The sequence below is a fragment of the Lolium perenne genome, chromosome 3, assembly GCF_019359855.2.
Source record: "Lolium perenne isolate Kyuss_39 chromosome 3, Kyuss_2.0, whole genome shotgun sequence".
NCBI classification, from domain to species: domain Eukaryota; kingdom Viridiplantae; phylum Streptophyta; class Magnoliopsida; order Poales; family Poaceae; genus Lolium; species Lolium perenne.
Genome location: NC_067246.2, coordinates 100,584,654 through 100,605,075, shown reverse-complemented (window position 1 = coordinate 100,605,075; position 20,422 = coordinate 100,584,654).

Below are 20,422 nucleotides of genomic sequence, written 5' to 3'. Positions count from 1 at the left end.
AAAGTGATAGCTACTTTGTTGAATTTGCTCCCGCTACAATTAATAAAATTGATTATGCTTATGTGGAGAGTAATAATTTTATGCATGAGACTCATGATAAGAATGCTTTATGTGATAGTTATATTGTTGAGTTTGCTCATGATGCCACTGGATATTATTATGAGAGAGGAAAATATGGTTGTAGAAATTTTCATGTTACTAAAACACCTCTCTATATGCTGAAAGTTTTGAAGCTACACTTGTTTTATCTTCCTAATCTTGTCACTTTGCTCTTCATGAATTTATTTGTGTACAAGATTCCTTTTCATAGGAAGTGGGTTAGGCTTAAATTTGTTCCATACTTGCCTTTTGATGCTCTCTTTTGCTTCAACTCTTATTTCTTGCGAGTGCATCATTAAAACTGCTGAGCCCATCTTAATGGCTATAAAGAAAGAACTTCTTGGGAGATAACCCATGTCTTTATTTTGCTACTGTTTTGTTGTGTCTTGGAAGTTGTTACTACTGTAGGAACCTCTCCTTATCTTTATTTTATTGCATTGTTGTGCCAAGTAAAGTCTTTGATAGCAAGGTTGATACTAGATTTGGATTACTGCGTAGAAACAGATTTCTGTCTGTCACGAATTTGGGCCGTGTTCTCTGTAGGTAACTCAGAAAAATCTGCCAATTTACGTGAGTGATCCTCAGATATGTACGCAACTTTCATTCAGTTTGAGAATTTTAATTTGAGAAAGTCCAGTGCCTCTAAAAAATTCGTCTTTATGGACTGTTCTGTTTTGACAGATTCTGCCTTTTATTTCGCATTGCTTCTTTTGCTATGTTGGATGGATTTCTTTGTTCCATTAACTTTCAGTAGCTTTGAGCAATGTACAGAAGTGTTAAGAATGATTGTGTCACCTCTGAACATGTGAATTTTGATTATGCACTAACCCTCTAATGAGTTTGTTTTGAGTTTGGTGTGGAGGAAGTTTTCAAGGGTCAAGAGAGGAGGATGATATGTGATTAAGAAGAGTGAAAGGTCTAAGCTTGGGGATGCCCCCGTGGTTCATCCCTGCATATTTCAAGAAGACTCAAGCGTCTAATCTTGGGGATGCCCAAGGCATCCCCTTCTTCATCAACAATTTATCAGGTTTCTTCTATTGAAACTATATTTTTATTCCGTCACATCTTATGTACTTTACTTGGAGTATCTGTGTGTTTTATTTTAGTTTTGTTATTTTCATTCTCTGAATAAGATCATGCTTGTGTGGGAGAGAGACACGCTCCGCTGGTTCATATGAACACATGTGTTCTTAGCTTTTAATGTTCATGGCGAAGGTTGAAACTGCTTCGTTCATTGTTATATGGTTGGAAACAGAAAATGCTACATGTATGATGTCTTGAATAATTTGATACTTGGCAATTGTTGTGCTCATATAGATCATGTTTAAGCTCTTGCATCATATACTTTGCACCTATTAATGAAGAACTACATAGAGCTTGTTGAAATTTGGTTTGCATGATTGGTCTCTCTAGAGTCTAGATATTTTCTGGTAAGGTGTTTGAGCAACAAGGAAGACAGTGTAGAGTCTTATAATGCTTGCAATATGTTCTTATGTGAGTTTTGCTGTACCAGTTCATACTTGTGTTTGCTTCAAACAACCTTGCTAGCCTAAGCCTTGTATTGAGAGGGATTACTTCTCATGCATCCAAAATCCTTGAGCCAAAAACTATGCCATTTGTGTCCACCATACCTACCTACTACATGGTATTTCTCTGCCATTCCAAAGTAAATTGCTTGAGTGCTACCTTTAAAATTCTATTATTTGTCTTTGCAATATATAGCTGATGACCCACAAGTATGGGGGATCGCAACAGTCTTCGCGGGAAGTAAAACCCAATTTATTGATTCGACACAAGGGGAGATAAAGAATACTTGAAAGCCTTAACAGCGGAGTTGTCAATTCAGCTGCACCTGGAAACAGACTTGCTCGCAAGAGTTTATCAGTAGTAACAGTTTATAGCAGTAGCAGTAGTGAAATAACAGCAGCAGAGTAACAAAGACAGCAGTAGTGATTATAGTAAACATCATGATTAAAATACTGTAGGCACATGGATGGATGACGGGCGTTGCATGGATGAGAGAAACTCATGTAACAATCAAAGCAGGGCATTTGCAGATAATAATAAAATGGTGTCCAAGTACAAAACAATCCATAGGCATGTGTTCCGTATATAGTCGTACGTGCTCGCAATGAGAAACTTGCACAACATCTTTTGTCCTACCAGCCGGTGGCAGCCGGGCCTCTAGGGAATCTACTGGATATTAAGGTACTCCTTTTAATATAGTACCGGAGCAAAGCATTAACACTCCGTGAACACATGTGATCCTCACATCACTGCCATCCCCTCCGGTTGTCCCGATTTCTGTCACTTCGGGGCCTCGGGTTCCGGACAGCGACATGTGTATACAACTTGCAGGTAAGATCATAAAACAATGCATATCATGATGAAACAATAACATGTTCAGATCTGAGATCATGGCACTCGGGCCCTAGTGACAAGCATTAAGCATAACAAGTTGCAACAATATCATCAAAGTACCAATTACGGACACTAGGCACTATGCCCTAACAATCTTATGCTATTACATGACCAATCTCATCCAATCCCTACCATCCCCTTCAGCCTACAGCGGGGGAATTACTCACACATAGATGGGGGAAACATTGCTGGTCGATGGAGAGGCGTCGGTGGTGATGATGGTGATGATCTCCTCCAATTCCCCGTCCCGGCGGAGTGCCAGAACGGAGTTTCTGGTCCCGAGATGGAGTTTCGCGACGGTGGCGGCGTACTGGGAGGTTTCTGGCGACTTCGACTTCTTGTCTCGCGTTTTTAGATCGAAACCCTTAAGTATTCCACAGGAGGGCGTCGGAGGCCAGCCGAGGGGGCCACACGCTAGGGCGGCGCGCCCCCCTCCTGGGCCGCGCCGGCTGATGTCTACGGGTGCTTCTATTCTTGTAGACAGTGTTGGGCCTCCAAGAGCAGAGGTTTGTAGAACAGCAGCAAGTTTCCCTTAAGTGGATCACCCAAGGTTTATCGAACTCAGGGAGGAAGAGGTCAAAGATATCCCTCTCAAGCAACCCTGCGATCACAATGCAAGAAGTCTCTTGTGTCCCCAACACACCTAATACACTTGTCAGATGTATAGGTGCACTAGTTCGGCGAAGCGATAGTGAGATGCAAGTAATATGGATGAGTATGAGTGGTAATAGCAATCTGAATAAAATACGGCAGCGAGTAAACATGCAACAAAACAGTAAACAAACGAAGATTCGATGTGTGGAAAAAAGGCCTAGGGATCCTGCTTTCACTAGTGGACACTCTCAACAATGATCACATAATAGAACCACTCTACACCCTCTTGTTGGATGATGAACACCACTAATTGTGTAGGATTACACGAACCCTCAATGCCGGAGTTAACAAGCTCCACAATATTCGATATTCATATTTAAATAACCTTAGAGTGCAAGATAGATCAACACAATTACACCGAGAACTAACATAGCATGCACACTGTCACCATCACACTATGAAGGAGGCATAGATCACATCAATACTATCATAGCAATAGTTAACTTCATAATCTACAAGAGATAACAATCATAACCTACGCCAAGTACTACACGATGCACACACTGTCACCATTACACCGTGTAGGAGGAATAGAGTACTTTAATAACATCACTAGAGTAGCACATAGATGATATTCAACTAGATCACATAAAGAGAGAGATGAACCACATAGCTACAGCGGAGCCCTTAGCCCCGGGGGTGAATGATACGTCTCCGACGTATCGATAATTTCTTATGTTCCATGCCACATTATTGATGTTATCTACATGTTTTATGCACACTTTATGTCATATTCGTGCATTTTCTGGAACTAACCTATTAACAAGATGCCGAAGTGCCGATTCTTTGTTTTCTGCTGTTTTTGGTTTCAGAAATCCTAGTAAGGAAATATTCTCGGAATTGGACGAAATCAACGCCCAGGGTCCTATTTTTCCACAAAGCTTCCAGAAGTCCGAAGAAGAGACGAAGAGGGGCCATGAGGGGGCCACACCCTAGGGCGGCACGGCCCTCCCCTTAGCCGCGCGGCCCTGTGGTGTGGGGCCCTCGTGCCGCCTCTTGACCTGCCCTTCCGCCTACTTAAAGCCTCCGTTGCGAAAACCCCAGTACCGAGAGCCACGATACGGAAAACCTTCCAGAGACGCCGCCGCCGCCGATCCCATCTCGGGGGATCCAGGAGATCGCCTCCGGCACCCTGCCGGAGAGGGGAATCATCTCCCGGAGGACTCTACGCCGCCATGGTCGCCTCCGGTGTGATGTGTGAGTAGTCTACCCCTGGACTATGGGTCCATAGCAGTAGCTAGATGGTTGTCTTCTCCCCATTGTGCTATCATTGTCGGATCTTGTGAGCTGCCTAACATGATCAAGATCATCTATCTGTAATTCTATATGTTGCGTTTGTTGGGATCCGATGAATAGAGAATACTTGTTATGTTGATTATCAAAGTTATATCTATGTGTTGTTTATGATCTTGCATGCTCTCCGTTACTAGTAGATGCTCTGGCCAAGTAGATGCTTGTAACTCCAAGAGGGAGTATTTATGCTCGATAGTGGGTTCATGCCTGCATTGACACAGGACGATGACAGAAAGTTCTAAGGTTGTGTTGTGCTGTTGCCACTAGGGATAAAACATTGATGCTATGTCTAAGGATGTAGTTGTTGATTACATTACGCACCATACTTAATGCAATTGTCTGTTGCTTTGCAACTTAATACTGGAGGGGGTTCGGATGATAACCTGAAGGTGGACTTTTTAGGCATAGATGCGGTTGGATGGCGGTCTATGTACTTTGTCGTAATGCCCAATTAAATCTCACTATACTCATCATGATATGTATGTGCATGGTCATGCCCTCTTTATTTGTCAATTGCCCAACTGTAATTTGTTCACCCAACATGCTGTTTATCTTATGGGAGAGACACCTCTAGTGAACTGTGGACCCCGGTCCAATTCTCTATACTGAAATACAATCTACTGCAATATTGTTCTACTGTTTTCTGTAAACAATCATCTTCCACACAATACGGTTAATCCTTTGTTACAGCAAGCCGGTGAGATTGACAACCTCACTGTTTCGTTGGGGCAAAGTACTTTGGTTGTGTTGTGCAGGTTCCACGTTGGCGCCGGAATCCCTGGTGTTGCGCCGCACTACATCCCGCCGCCATCAACCTTCAACGTGCTTCTTGGCTCCTACTGGTTCGATAACCTTGGTTTCATACTGAGGGAAACTTGCCGCTGTACGCATCACACCTTCCTCTTGGGGTTCCCAACGGACGCGTGTTGAACGCGTATCAAGCAGCTTTTTCTGGCGCCGTTGCCGGGGAGATCAAGACACGCTGCAAGGGGAGTCTCCACTTCTCAATCTCTTTACTTTGTTTTTGTCTTGCTTAGTTTTATTTACTACTTTGTTTGCTGCACTAAATCAAAATACAAAAAAAATTAGTTGCTAGTTTTACTTTATTTGCTATCTTGTTTGCTATATCAAAAACACAAAAAAATTAGTTTACTTGCATTTACTTTATCTAGTTTGCTTTATTTACTGTTGCTAAAATGGCCAACCCTGAAAATACTAAGTTGTGTGACTTCACAACCACAAATAATAATGATTTCTTATGCACACCTATTGCTCCACCTGCTACTACAGCAGAATTCTTTGAAATTAAACACCTTTCTTTGAATCTTGTTATGCGAGAGCAATTTTCTGGTGTTAGTTCTGATGATGCTGCTGCCCATCTTAATAATTTTGTTGAATTGTGTGAGATGCAAAAATATAAAGATGTAGATGGTGACATTATAAAATTAAAATTGTTCCCTTTCTCATTAAGAGGAAGAGCTAAAGATTGGTTGCTATCTCTGCCTAAGAATAGTATTGATTCATGGACTAAGTGCAAGGATGCTTTTATTGGTAGATATTATCCCCCTGCTAAAATTATATCTTTGAGGAGTAGCATAATGAATTTTAAACAATTAGATACTGAACATGTTGCTCAAGCTTGGGAAAGAATGAAATCTCTGGTTAAAAATTGTCCAACCCATGGACTGACTACTTGGATGATCATCCAAACCTTCTATGCAGGACTAAATTTTTCTTCACGGAATTTATTGGATTCAGCTACTGGAGGTACCTTTATGTCCATCACTCTTGGTGAAGCAACAAAGCTTCTTGATAATATGATGATCAACTACTCTGAATGGCACACGGAAAGAGCTCCACAAGGTAAGAAGGTAAATTCTGTCGAAGAAACCTCTTCCTTGAGTGATAAGATTGATACTATTATGTCTATGCTTGTGAATGATAGGACTAATATTGATCCTAATAATGTTCCATTAGCTTCATTGGTTGCACAAGAAGAACATGTTGATGTAAACTTCATTAAAAATAATAATTTCAACAACAATGCTTACCGGAACAATTCTAGTAACAACTATAGGCCATATCCTTATAATAATGGCAACGGCTATGGTAATTCTTATGGGAATTCTTACAACAATAATAGGAATTCACCCCCTGGACTTGAAGCCATGCTTAAAGAATTTATTAGTACGCAAACTGCTTTTAACAAATCTGTTGAAGAAAAGCTTGGGAAAATTGATATACTTGCTTCTAAAGTCGATAGTCTTGCTGCTGATGTTGATCTTTTGAAATCGAAAGTTATGCCTAATGAAAATCATCATAATAAAATTGTTACTACAGCAAATGCCATTCAAGTTAGAATTAATGAGAATATAAGATTAATGGCTGAACTGCGTGCTAGGTGGGATAGAGAAGAAAATGAAAAACTAGCTAAAGAGAAGAATGTAGCTAAAGTTTGGACTATTACCACCACTAGTAATGCTAATGCTACACATGTTGCTGCACCTCCTACTAATAATAATAAAAGAATTGGTGTTAGCAATGTTTCCACTTCTAATGCAAAGCGCGAGAAACTGCCTGAAGCTGCTAAAACTGCTGAAACTGCCTGTGATAAAGCTGCTGAAATTTTCTCCAACATTGGGGATGATGATCCCATTGCTTTAGATTATAATGGTTTGAATTTTGATGATTGCCACATCTCTGAAGTTATAAAGTTCTTGCAAAAACTTGCTAAAAGTCCTAATGCTAGTGCTATAAATTTGGCTTTCACACAACATATTACAAATGCTCTCATAAAAGCTAGAGAAGAGAAACTAGAGCGTGAAGCCTCTATTCCTAAAAAGCTAGAGGATGGTTGGGAGCCCATCATTAAGATGAAGGTTAAAGATTTTGATTTTAATGCTTTATGTGATCTTGGTGCAAGTATTTCTGTTATGCCTAAGAAAATTTATGATATGCTTGACTTGCCACCATTGAAAAATTGTTATTTGGATGTTAATCTTGCTGATCATTCTACAAAGAAACCTTTGGGGAAAGTTGATAATGTTCGCATTACCGTTAACAATAACCTTGTCCCCGTTGATTTTGTTGTCTTGGATATTGAATGCAATGCATCTTGTCCCATTATATTGGGAAGACCTTTTCTTCGAACTGTTGGTGCTATCATTGATATGAAGGAAGGTAATATAAAATATCAATTTCCTCTCAAGAAAGGTATGGAACACTTCCCTAGAAAGAGAATGAAGTTACCTTTTGATTCTATTATGAGAACAAATTATGATGTTGACACTTCGTCTCTCGATAATACTTGATACACACTTTCTGCGCCTAGCTGAAAGGCGTTAAAGAAAAGCGCTTGTGGGAGACAACCCATGTTTTTACCTACAGTACTTTGTTTTTATTTTGTGTCTTGGAAGTTGTTTACTACTGTAGCAACCTCTCCTTATCTTAGTTTTGTGTTTTATTGTGCCAAGTAAAGTCGTTGATAGAAAAGTAAGTACTAGATTTGGATTACTGCACAGAAACAGATTTCTTTGCTGTCACGAATCTGGGTCTACCTCCCTGTAGGTAGCTCAGAAAATTAAGCCAATTTACGTGCATGATCCTCAGATATGTACGCAGCTTTCATTCAATTTGAGATTTTTCATTTGAGAAAGTCTGGTGCCTCGATAAAATTCGTCAATACGAACTGTTCTGTTTTGACAGATTCTGCCTTTTATTTCGCATTGCCTCTTTTGCTATGTTGGATGAATTTCTTTGATCCATTAATGTCCAGTAGCTTTATGCAATGTCCAGAAGTGTTAAGAATGATTGAGTCACCTCTGAATATGTTAATTTTTATTGTGCACTAACCCTCTAATGAGTTGTTTCGAGTTTGGTGTGGAGGAAGTTTTCAAGGATCAAGAGAGGAGTATGATGCAACATGATCAAGGAGAGTGAAAGCTCTAAGCTTGGGGATGCCCCGGTGGTTCACCCCTGCATATATCAAGAAGACTCAAGCGTCTAAGCTTGGGGATGCCCAAGGCATCCCCTTCTTCATCGACAACATTATCAGGTTCCTCCCCTGAAACTATATTTTTATTCCATCACATCTTATATGCTTTGCTTGGGGCGTCGGTTTGTTTTTGTTTTTTTTGTTTTGTTTGAATAAAATGGATCCTAGCATTCACTTTATGGGAGAGAGACACGCTCCGCTGTAGCATATGGACAAGTATGTCCTTAGTTTCTACTCATAGTATTCATGGCGAAGTTTCTCCTTCGTTAAATTGTTATATGGTTGGAATTGGAAAATGATACATGTAGTAATTGCTATTAATGTCTTGGGTAATGTGATACTTGGCAATTGTTGTGCTCATGTTTAAGCTCTTGCATCATATGCTTTGCACCCATTAATGAAGAAATACATAGAGCATGCTAAAATTTGGTTTGCATATTTGGTTTCTCTAAGGTCTAGATAATTTCTAGTATTGAGTTTGAACAACAAGGAAGACGGTGTAGAGTCTTATAATGTTTTCAATATGTCTTTTATGTGAGTTTTTCTGCACCGGTTCATCCTTGTGTTTGTTTCAAATAAGCCTTGCTAGCCTAAACCTTGTATCGAGAGGGAATACTTCTCATGCATCCAAAATACTTGAGCCAACCACTATGCCATTTGTGTCCACCATACCTACCTACTACATGGTATTTTTCCGCCATTCCAAAGTAAATTGCTTGAGTGCTACCTTTAAAACTCCATCATTCACCTTTGCAATATATAGCTCATGGGACAAATAGCTTAAAAACTATTGTGGTATTGAATATGTAATTATGCACTTTATCTCTTATTAAGTTGCTTGTTGTGCGATAACCATGTTCACTGGGGACGCCATCAACTACTCTTTGTTGAATTTCATGTGAGTTGCTATGCATGTTCGTCTTGTCTGAAGTAAGAGAGATCTACCACCTTATGGTTAAGCATGCATATTGTTAGAGAAGAACATTGGGCCGCTAACTAAAGCCATGATCCATGGTGGAAGTTTCAGTTTTGGACATATATCCTCAATCTCAAATGAGAAAATTATTAATTGTTGTTACATGCTTATGCATAAAAGAGGAGTCCATTATCTGTTGTCTATGTTGTCCCGGTATGGATGTCTAAGTTGAGAATAATCAATAGCGAGAAATCCAATGCGAGCTTTCTCCTTAGACCTTTGTACAGGCGGCATAGAGGTACCCCTTTGTGACACTTGGTAAAAACATGTGCATTGTGATGATCCGGTAGTCCAAGCTAATTAGGACAAGGTGCGGGCACTATTAGTACACTATGCATGAGGCTTGCAACTTGTAAGATATAATTTACATGATACATATGCTTTATTACTACCGTTGACAAAATTGTTTCATGTTTTCAAAATCAAAGCTCTAGCACAAATATAGCAATCGATGCTTTTCCTCTATGGAGGACCATTCTTTTACTTTCAATGTTGAGTCAGTTCACCTATTTCTCTCCACCTCAAGAAGCAAACACTTGTGTGAACTGTGCATTGATTCCTACATACTTGCATATTGCACTTATTATATTACTCTATGTTGACAATATCCATGAGATATACATGTTATGAGTTGAAAGCAACCACTGAAACTTAATCTTCTTTTGTGTTGCTTCAATGCCTTTACTATGAATTATTGCTTTATGAGTTAACTCTTATGCAAGACTTATTGATGCTTGTCCTGAAGTGCTATTCATGAAAAGTCTTTGCTTTATGATTCACTTGTTTACTCATGTCATATACATTGTTTTGATCGCTGCATTCACTACATATGCTTTACGAATAGTATGATCAAGGTTATGATGGCATGTCACTCCAGAAATTATCTGTGTTATCGTTTTACCTGCTCGGGACGAGCAGAACTAAGCTTGGGGATGCTGATACGTCTCCGACGTATCGATAATTTCTTATGTTCCATGCCACATTATTGATGTTATCTACATGTTTTATGCACACTTTATGTCATATTCGTGCATTTTCTGGAACTAACCTATTAACAAGATGCCGAAGTGCCGATTCTTTGTTTTACTGCTGTTTTTGGTTTCAGAAATCCTAGTAAGGAAATATTCTCGGAATTGGACGAAATCAACGCCCAGGGTCCTATTTTGCCACGAAGCTTCCAGAAGTCCGAAGAAGAGACGAAGAGGGGCCACGAGGGGGCCACACCCTAGGGTGGCGCGGCCCCCCCTTGGCCGCGCGGCCCTGTGGTGTGGGGCCCTCGTGTCGCCTCTTGACCTGCCCTTCCGCCTACTTAAAGCCTCCGTTGCGAAAACCCCAGTACCGAGAGCCACGATACAGAAAACCTTCCAGAGACGCCGCCGCCGCTGATCCCATCTCGGGGGATCCAGGAGATCGCCTCCGGCACCCTGCCGGAGAGGGGAATCATCTCCCGGAGGACTCTACGCCGCCATGGTCGCCTCCGGTGTGATGTGTGAGTAGTCTACCCCTGGACTATGGGTCCATAGCAGTAGCTAGATGGTTGTCTTCTCCCCATTGTGCTATCATTGTCGGATCTTGTGAGCTGCCTAACATGATCAAGATCATCTATCTGTAATTCTATATGTTGCGTTTGTTGGGATCCGATGAATAGAGAATACTTGTTATGTTGATTATCAAAGTTATATCTATGTGTTGTTTATGATCTTGCATGCTCTCCGTTACTAGTAGATGCTCTGGCCAAGTAGATGCTTGTAACTCCAAGAGGGAGTATTTATGCTCGATAGTGGGTTCATGCCTGCATTGACACAGGACAAGTGTGAAAGTTCTAAGGTTGTGTTGTGCTGTTGCCACTAGGGATAAAACATTGATGCTATGTCTAAGGATGTAGTTGTTGATTACATTATGCACCATACTTAATGCAATTGTCTGTTGCTTTGCAACTTAATACTGGAGGGGGTTCGGATGATAACCTGAAGGTGGACTTTTTAGGCATAGATGCAGTTGGATGGCGGTCTATGTACTTTGTCGTAATGCCCAATTAAATCTCACTATACTCATCATGATATGTATGTGCATGGTCATGCCCTCTTTATTTGTCAATTGCCCAACTGTAATTTGTTCACCCAACATGCTGTTTATCTTATGGGAGAGACACCTCTAGTGAACTGTGGACCCCGGTCCAATTCTCTATACTGAAATACAATCTACTGCAATATTGTTCTACTGTTTTCTGCAAACAATCATCTTCCACACAATACGGTTAATCCTTTGTTACAGCAAGCCGGTGAGATTGACAACCTCACTGTTTCGTTGGGGCAAAGTACTTTGGTTGTGTTGTGCAGGTTCCACGTTGGCGCCGGAATCCCTGGTGTTGCGCCGCACTACATCCCGCCGCCATCAACCTTCAACGTGCTTCTTGGCTCCTACTGGTTCGATAACCTTGGTTTCATACTGAGGGAAACTTGCCGCTGTACGCATCACACCTTCCTCTTGGGGTTCCCAACGGACGCGTGTTGAACGCGTATCAGTGAATTACTCCCTCCTCATCATGGAGACAACGATGGCGGTGAAGATGGTGAAGGAGATATGCCCTAGAGGCAATAATAAAGTGGTTATTATTTGTATCTTTATGTTTATGATAAATGTTTATATGTCATGCTATAATTGTATTAACCGAAACATTAGTACATGTGTGATATGTAAACAACAAAGAGTCCCTAGTATGCCTCTTAACTAGCTTGTTGATTAATGGATGATTAGTTTCATAATCATGAACATTGGATGTTATTAATAACAAGGTTATGTCATTGTATGAATGATGTAATGGACACACCCAATTAAGCGTAGCATAAGATCTCGTCATTAAGTTATTTGCTATAAGCTTTCGATACATAGTTACCTAGTCCTTATGACCATGAGATCATGTAAATCACTTATACCGGAAAGGTACTTTGATTACACCAAACGCCACTGATACGTCTCCGACGTATCGATAATTTCTTATGTTCCATGCCACATTATTGATGATATCTACATGTTTTATGCACACTTTATGTCATATTTGTGCATTTTCTGGAACTAACCTATTAACAAGATGCCGAAGTGCCAGTTGCTGTTTTCTGCTGTTTTTGGTTTCAGAAATCCTAGTAAGGAAATATTCTCGGAATTGGACGAAATCAACGCCCAGGGTCCTATTTTGCCACGAAGCTTCTAGAAGACCGAAGAGTCAACGAAGTGGGGCCACGAGGCGGCCAGACTACAGGGCGGCGCGGCCTAGGTCTTGGCCGCGCGGCCCTGTCATCTGGGCCCCTCGTGACGCCCCTTGACCTGCCCTTCCGCCTACAAATAGCCTTCGTCGCGAAACCCCCAGTACCGAGAGCCACGATACGGAAAACCTTCCAGAGACGCCGCCGCCGCCAATCCCATCTCGGGGGATTCAGGAGATCGCCTCCGGCACCCTGCCGGAGAGGGGAATCATCTCCCGGAGGACTCTACACCGCCATGGTCACCTCCGGAGTGATGAGTGAGTAGTCTACCCCTGGACTATGGGTCCATAGCAGTAGCTAGATGGTTGTCTTCTCCTCATTGTGCTTAATTGTCGGGTCTTGTGAGCTGCCGAACATGATCAAGATCATCTATCTGTAATTCTATATGTTGTGTTTGTTGGGATCCGATGAATAGAGAATACCATGTTATGTTGATTATCAATTTATATCTATGTGTTGTTTATGATCTTGCATGCTCTCCGTTATTAGTAGATGCTCTGGCCAAGTTGATGCTAGTAACTCCAAGAGGGAGTATTTATGCTCGATAGTGGGTTCATGTCTCCGTGAATCTGGGGGAGTGAGAGAAACCTCTAAGATTATGGATGTGCTGTTGCCACTAGGGATAAAACATTGATGCTATGTCCGAGGATGTAGTTATTGATTACATTACGCGCAATACTTAATGCAATTGTCTGTTGTTAGCAACTTAATACTGGAGGGGGTTCGGATGATAACCTGAAGGTGGACTTTTTAGGCATAGATGCATGCTGGATAGCGGTCTATGCACTTTGTCGTAATGCCCAATTAAATCTCACTATACTCATCATAATATGTATGTGCATGGTCATGCCCTCTTTATTTGTCAATTGCCCAACTGTAATTTGTTCACCCAACATGTTGTTTATCTTATGGGAGAGACACCTCTAGTGAACTGTGGACCCCGGTCCAATTCTCTATACTGAAATACAATCTACTGCAATACTTGTTTTACTGTTTTCTGCAAACAATCATCATCCACACTATACATCTAATCCTTTGTTACAGCAAGCCGGTGAGATTGACAACCTCGCTGTTTCGTTGGGGAAAAGTACTTGGTTTGTGTTGTGCAGGTTCCACGTTGGCGCCGGAATCCCTGGTGTTGCGCCGCACTACATCTCGCCGCTATCAACCTTCAACGTGCTTCTTGTCAACACCCGGATTTTTAAGTCCGGATGCCTATTATGTCATACATCGCAATCCCAGGAATATTGTTGTTGCGAGGCATAATAGTTAAGTATCACAGTCATCATTCATTACAAACCATAAGGTCTTACATTTGGAATCACATCATCCATATTACACGAATAGTTGATCTATTGATCAACGAACAAACACAAGTTCATAGCGGAAGCGTAAGATACAAGGACTCTCTAGTCCACAGGCCAACGCTTGACGTCAGAAGACTCCTAGTTATCGTAGGCGTCCTGCTGGTCTTCACCTTGATAGTTCTGCTCGTCTTCATACTCTGGCCATTTGAATAGCCAGGGACAAAGCCGTGAGTACGTTGAGTACTCGCAAACTAATACTATTGTAAGTGCTATTCAGTTCTAGTAAGGGTGCTAAGCTCTAGTTTGATTTGCATAAAGCCAATTTTAGTTCATAAGCAGTTTAGTAAAAGACTCAAACTTTGCTAACTAACTCAAGTGGGAACATTAGTGTCATTCCCACAACTCTGTTGTGATTCAAGTCAAGTCACCCTTCACCATTCAACCTTTTCAAGATATTTTGATACCGGAAACTGTATGGCCTTTCCAACCGTCCGTAACCGTGGACGCGGCTATTCGAATAGGTTTACACTCTGCAGAGGTTGCACACTTGTGCCACAACATTTGATTGCATCCGTCGGGAATAATCCCGAATCATCGTAACTCAGTACGCGGATCATCAACCTTAACCTTTCACTTATATATCCTAGTATAGGCACCTCTCCCCATGTGCTTGGCCTCCCAGTGAAGACAAACCGTCAGCCTGGGAACTGCACAGGGCTTGGCCGTACAATTCACCTCAATTCACATCATTTCTCAACAACGGAGGCAGCCTCGGCGTAACCCCTATGATGCTTGTTCAGAGGGAACCCATACTAAGACACACAAACTTCCAGCTAAGCCCTACCCATAATCAGGTATTGTGGGGGTACTTATAAATTGGAAAGGTATCGCATCCAAACCAATATCTGTTTTAATCAAAAATCACCATCTTCTCTTGGTCATATCCCTTTCAAAAATCATTCAAAAACAACTTCACTTCACCAAGTTCCCATCTAGAGTAGTCAAGTTTTATTTGTTAGCAATAGCACTAATCATGAGGGGTGCTAACTTAGCATTGCTTGTTCTAGCTTTAAGCTTGGTGCTCATATGCTAATCTAGACCAAGTGAATCATGAATCAAAAAGTACTTTGAAAAAAATAAAGCAGTAAAACTTGTATAGTAAAACTTGGGATAGGACCACTAAGCATAAGGTAAAAAGGGGGTGATGCATTGCTCTTGAGAGCTTTGCACTTAGCAAGTGTATTAGCTTGCCTTGGTGGTGGTATTGATCAAATTGGTCTTCTTCTCCTTGGGAGTAGACCTCCTCCTCCTCTTGATACTCTTCCGTACTAGCATCTAAAATACGAATACGAAGTACAATCACCACACAAGCTTAATTAACTAGGCTAATGCACACCTCATGGGTCACACAATCTAAGCTAACATCACAACATGCTTATTATATAAGTTGGTTTTGGTGTATTCTTAAGAAAAAATGATTTCCTCTCATTACCAACATTACTTAGTGTTTCTATTCCATTCTTGAGAGAAATAATTTCCTCTCATTGAATCTTGTTAAGATTTAATCTCCTCAAATAATATTATATGACCTAGGTTGACCAAGGTCAACCTCTTCATTAGTATTACTTGGGAAAATAATTTAAATGAGGTGGATCACCTCATACTATTTAAGTAACACTATATTTGATTTAAATCTCAAGTAATTCATATAAGAGAGTTTGAAACCAGGGGTCCAAGCATCCCATGAATTCATGTGAGACAAGTTTAAATGAAGTGTAAAACTCCACAATATTTACTTTAATAGTTTTGGACAATATCAACTAGTTAAACTAGTCAAATGATCCTTTAATTAAACTAGGGCATGATCATGCAAAGTGACCACACCATTTTATTGCATAAACAATTAGTGTAAGTCAAAAGTGAGCTATTAGAGTTTGAATTAACTTAATATCTAATTTAGTTGATTTTTAAGAATTATTTGAATAGGGAAAAGTCCCTGTTTTGTTATTTTTATCACATTTATTCTATAACAAAACTAGAGTTGGGGACAGTGTAATTTTGTAGATAATTTGACAAGGTTTCCAAATATATAAAATTTGTCAAATTTGGTTTGGTAGATTTTTCCCTATTTAATTTTGAAAACAGCATCTGAGAATAATTAACCAAATTCAAAAATTCAAATTCAAAACGATGGGCTTAGGCGGGAACTGCTAACGGGCTAACCAGCAGAGGAAGGAAATGGGCCGGCCCAAGCATCGCGTACGGCGCAGCGGGCCGCCTGACAGTGCGGGGACCACACGTCAGCGTGTTTTAAAACACCGAATCGGTACGAGGGAGGTGGACCGTAGGATTAGAATCGGATCGGACGAACGACGTTCGTCGTCGTCTCCGACGAGAAGGGAGGGCACGGGCGGCGACGGCAGGGGGTCGACGGCTCACCGGCGGCGCGGCGAGGGTCGGCGAAGCGCGGAGAAGACGTTGGCGAGGTAGAGGAAGCAGCCTGAAGCAGTCTCGTCTCCAGGGGTGGCCTCCTTCGCCGGTGGGCTCCGTGTACTGGCGGCGGCGACGAGCTCACGATTGGGGCAGCGGAGTGGCTAATCGAGTGAATGGAGATGTCGAGGAGGGGTGGTGTGAGGAGGAGAAGCGAATGGTGTGTTCAATTTGAGAAGAAGAGCGCCCCTTTTATAGCAGCGCGAGATGGCCGTGGCGCATGGATGATCTCACCATCGACGACGGTGCTACAGCGGCAGTGATGGACTGGCGATGACGCACGCGGGTTGGCGACGCACTGCTGATGACGCTGCGCGTGATTGCGGTGAAAACGATGCAGAGGAGAGGACGAGCGCATGACGAAAGCCTGTTGTACCGCGGCGGACGTCGTCGGCGTGGGCGTGGCGCACGGCGTTCCCGCGGACCAATGGCAGTGTCTGGGCGGCTCACCGTGGCGTCGTGAAGCGTTTGGCGCTGGAAGCCAGGGCAAGGGTCAACGGAGGCGTCTGGGCGACGACGTGGCCGGGCGTGTCTGTGGCGCTCGCCGTGCACGCTCTGGCGTGGCATGGCACGTCTGGGCGTCGCGCGTTCTGGCGCTTGTGGTGCACCAACGCGTCGACCACCGTGTCTGGCACGCTCAGGAGGTGAAGAGGAGTCGTGGTGACAAGGTTTGGCATGCTGGCATGGTTTAGAGAGAGAGGGAGCAGGTTTGGGTGCATGCCATGCCACGGCATGGCATGGTTTGGTCTAATGGTGACGATGGCCTGCTCCAGACCGTGTCCACGGCGTTTGGCAGGGTGCCAGGGGTACAGAGGAGTACCAATGATGACCTAGGTTGGATGGTTGAGGCCAAAACCCACTGGTTTGTTTGATGTATGTAGTTGGCAGGGTGCTGCTCACCAAGTGTTCGACGAAATGCCCGCAAGAACTTTATTTTCAAATTTTGAATTCAATTTTGGTGGAGTGTGATCATATATTATTTGCAGTAGATTGGTGGTGGTGGTGGTCAAAATGAAGTTGGAATGCAAAAATCCAAAATGCACATGATCTTCACTTTTGCTTCTGGTTCCAACTTTGCTTGATGAAAACTTTGAAACCAGAGAGAATTTGTATAGGGTTGCTTGAGCAAAGTTGTTCACTTTTATGTTGTCTTGGATGAGGTGCAAAGGTTGGGCAAAGTTTAGTTGAGAAAACTTGAAATAACAGGGCTCAAAGTAGGCATCAGGTTAAAATTGTCACATGTGACCATATTGCATGTAACTTGGAAATTGAATTTGATTTTGGTTTGATTTGAGTTTCTTCACTTCCAAAAGTGTTTAAAAGTGTTTAGTAACCATTTACAACCAATGGTGCAAGCCAAAGTGGTCTAGGTTAAGTATTTGCAAAAATGGCATAAGCCATATGTGTGTGTGGAGATGAATTTTATCTTTTCTTTTCTTATTTCTTTTCCCTTGTAAAAGGGTGATCTAAAGATCAATGTTAGGGTTTAGTTATGAGTGTAATCACACAAGCACATAACATGGTCAATTGCACACTCAAGTAAACAAGCAAGTGATCTATATGCATAGCACTATATGATGAGAAAAAGTTTTTGTTGGTTCTCAATTTTGGTATTTGGGAAACTCTCTCTTTGTCTCTTTATTGAAAATTTGGGATGTTACAAACCCTTCCCCCTTACAAAAGATCTCGTCCCGAGATCTAAAGAAAAATTAGGTACTAAAGAGATCTGGGTATTCCTTCTTCATGTCTTCTTCGCGTTCCCAAGTGGCTTCATCTTCAGTGTGATTGCTCCACTGGATTTTCAGGAACTTGATACTTCTGGTGCGGGTGGTCCTGAAAGCTTCTTCAAGGATGCGAATAGGCACTTCACGGTAGGTCAAGTCCGTGTTGATATCCACCGAGCGGTGATCGATATTCTTGAACACTTCAGTCTTCTCGGGGACTTCAAGGCACTTCCGGAGTAGCGAGATGTGAAACACATTGTGCACCGCCGACATTTCCTCCGGTAGTTCAAGTTGATATGAAACTTCTCCTCGGCGGCTCAGGACTTTGAATGGTCCGACATATCTAGGGGCGAGCTTTCCTTTCAGCTGGAATCTCTGCATTCCTTTGAGGGGTGACACTTTGAGATAGACAAAGTCTCCAATCTCGAAGGTCATCTCTCGACGTCGCTTGTCGGCGTAGCTCTTCTGTTTTGACTGAGCGGTCTTGAGGTACTCGCGGATCTTGTGTACCTTCTCTTCGGCTTCTCGGAGGACATCTGGTCCAAAGACTTGGCTCTCTCCGACTTCTGACCAATTCAGAGGGGTACGGCACTTCCTTCCGTACAGAGCTTCAAAGGGGGCCATTTGCAAACTGGCTTGGTAACTGTTGTTGTACGAGAATTCTGCGTAAGGCAGGCAGTCTTCCCACTTGGATCCATACTCTAGGACGCAAGCTCTCAACATGTCTTCCAATATCTGGTTGACTCTCTCGGTCTGTCCGTCAGTCTGAGGGTGATAGGCCGTGCTGAAATTTAGGCGAGTGCCTAGTCCTTCATGCACTTTCTGCCAGAACCTTGAGGTGAACTGTGATCCTCTATCTGACACTATCGATTTGGGGGTTCCGTGCAGAGCGACTATTCTGGAGATGTAAAGTTCAGCTAGCTTTGGGCCTTGATAGGTGGTTTTGACGGCGATGAAATGGGCGACTTTGGTCAATCTATCGACCACGACCCATATTGAATCATTGCCTTTGCTGGATTTGGGCAGTCCGGTGATGAAGTCCATTCCTACGGAGTCCCATTTCCATTCCGGAATCTGGAGGGGTTGTAACAGTCCGGCGGGTCGTTGATGTTCTGCCTTGACTCTCTGACAGATGTCACACTTAGCGATATAGCTACCGATCTCTCTCTTCATTCCGTGCCACCAAAATTGTTCTTTTAGGTCTTGGTACATCTTGGTACCTCCGGGGTGGATTGAATAAAGGGTGTCATGGGCTTCTTGCAGGATGACTTGTTTTAAGTCAGAGTCCGATGGTACGCAGAGACGTTCTTTGTACCAAAGCACTCCGGCTTCATCTACGGTGAATCCGGGGGCTTTTCCTGCGGTTATCTGTTTCTTTATTCCGTCAATGCTAGCGTTGTCCTTCTGGGCTTCCTTGATCTGACCAACCAAGGTGGGTTGCAGTTCTATGCTGGCTAGGAATCCCTCACTAACAAGTTCCAGTCTGAACTGTTCAAACTCTTGATGCAGGCTGGGCTGTTCGGTTGCGAGCATGGAGTTCAACTGGCACGGCAGTCGACTCAAAGCATCTGCTACCACATTGGCCTTGCCGGGGTGGTAGTGAATCTCCATGTCGTAATCCTTGATCAATTCGATCCATCAGCGTTGTCTCATGTTTAGCTCCTTCTGAGTGAATATATATTTGAGACTTTTGTGGTCGGAGTAGATCTCGCATCGATTACCCATGAGGTAATGACGCCAAACTTTCAAGGCTAAGACCACGGCGGCAAGCTCGAGGTCATGGGTTGGGTAGTTCTGTTCATGTTGCTTGAGTTGTCTTGAAAGGTAGGATACAACCTTGCCTTCTTGCATAAGCACGCATCCCAGTCCAGTCTTGGAGGCGTCGCAATATACGTCAAAGGGTTTTGCGATATCTGGCATGATCAGTATTGGGGCTGTTGTCAGTCTACTCTTGAGCTGTTGAAAGCTCTCTTCGCATTTATCGGTCCACTCAAACTTTCTGTCCTTTTTCAGCAGTTGGGTCATTGGTCGAGCGATGCTCGAAAAGCCTTCTACAAATCTGCGGTAATATCCGGCTAATCCAAGAAAAGCGCGGACCTCGGTTTGAGTGGTTGGGGCTTGCCATTCCATAACAGTTTTAATCTTGGCGGGATCTACGGCAATTCCTCCTGCAGACAAGATGTGTCCCAGGAATCCAACTT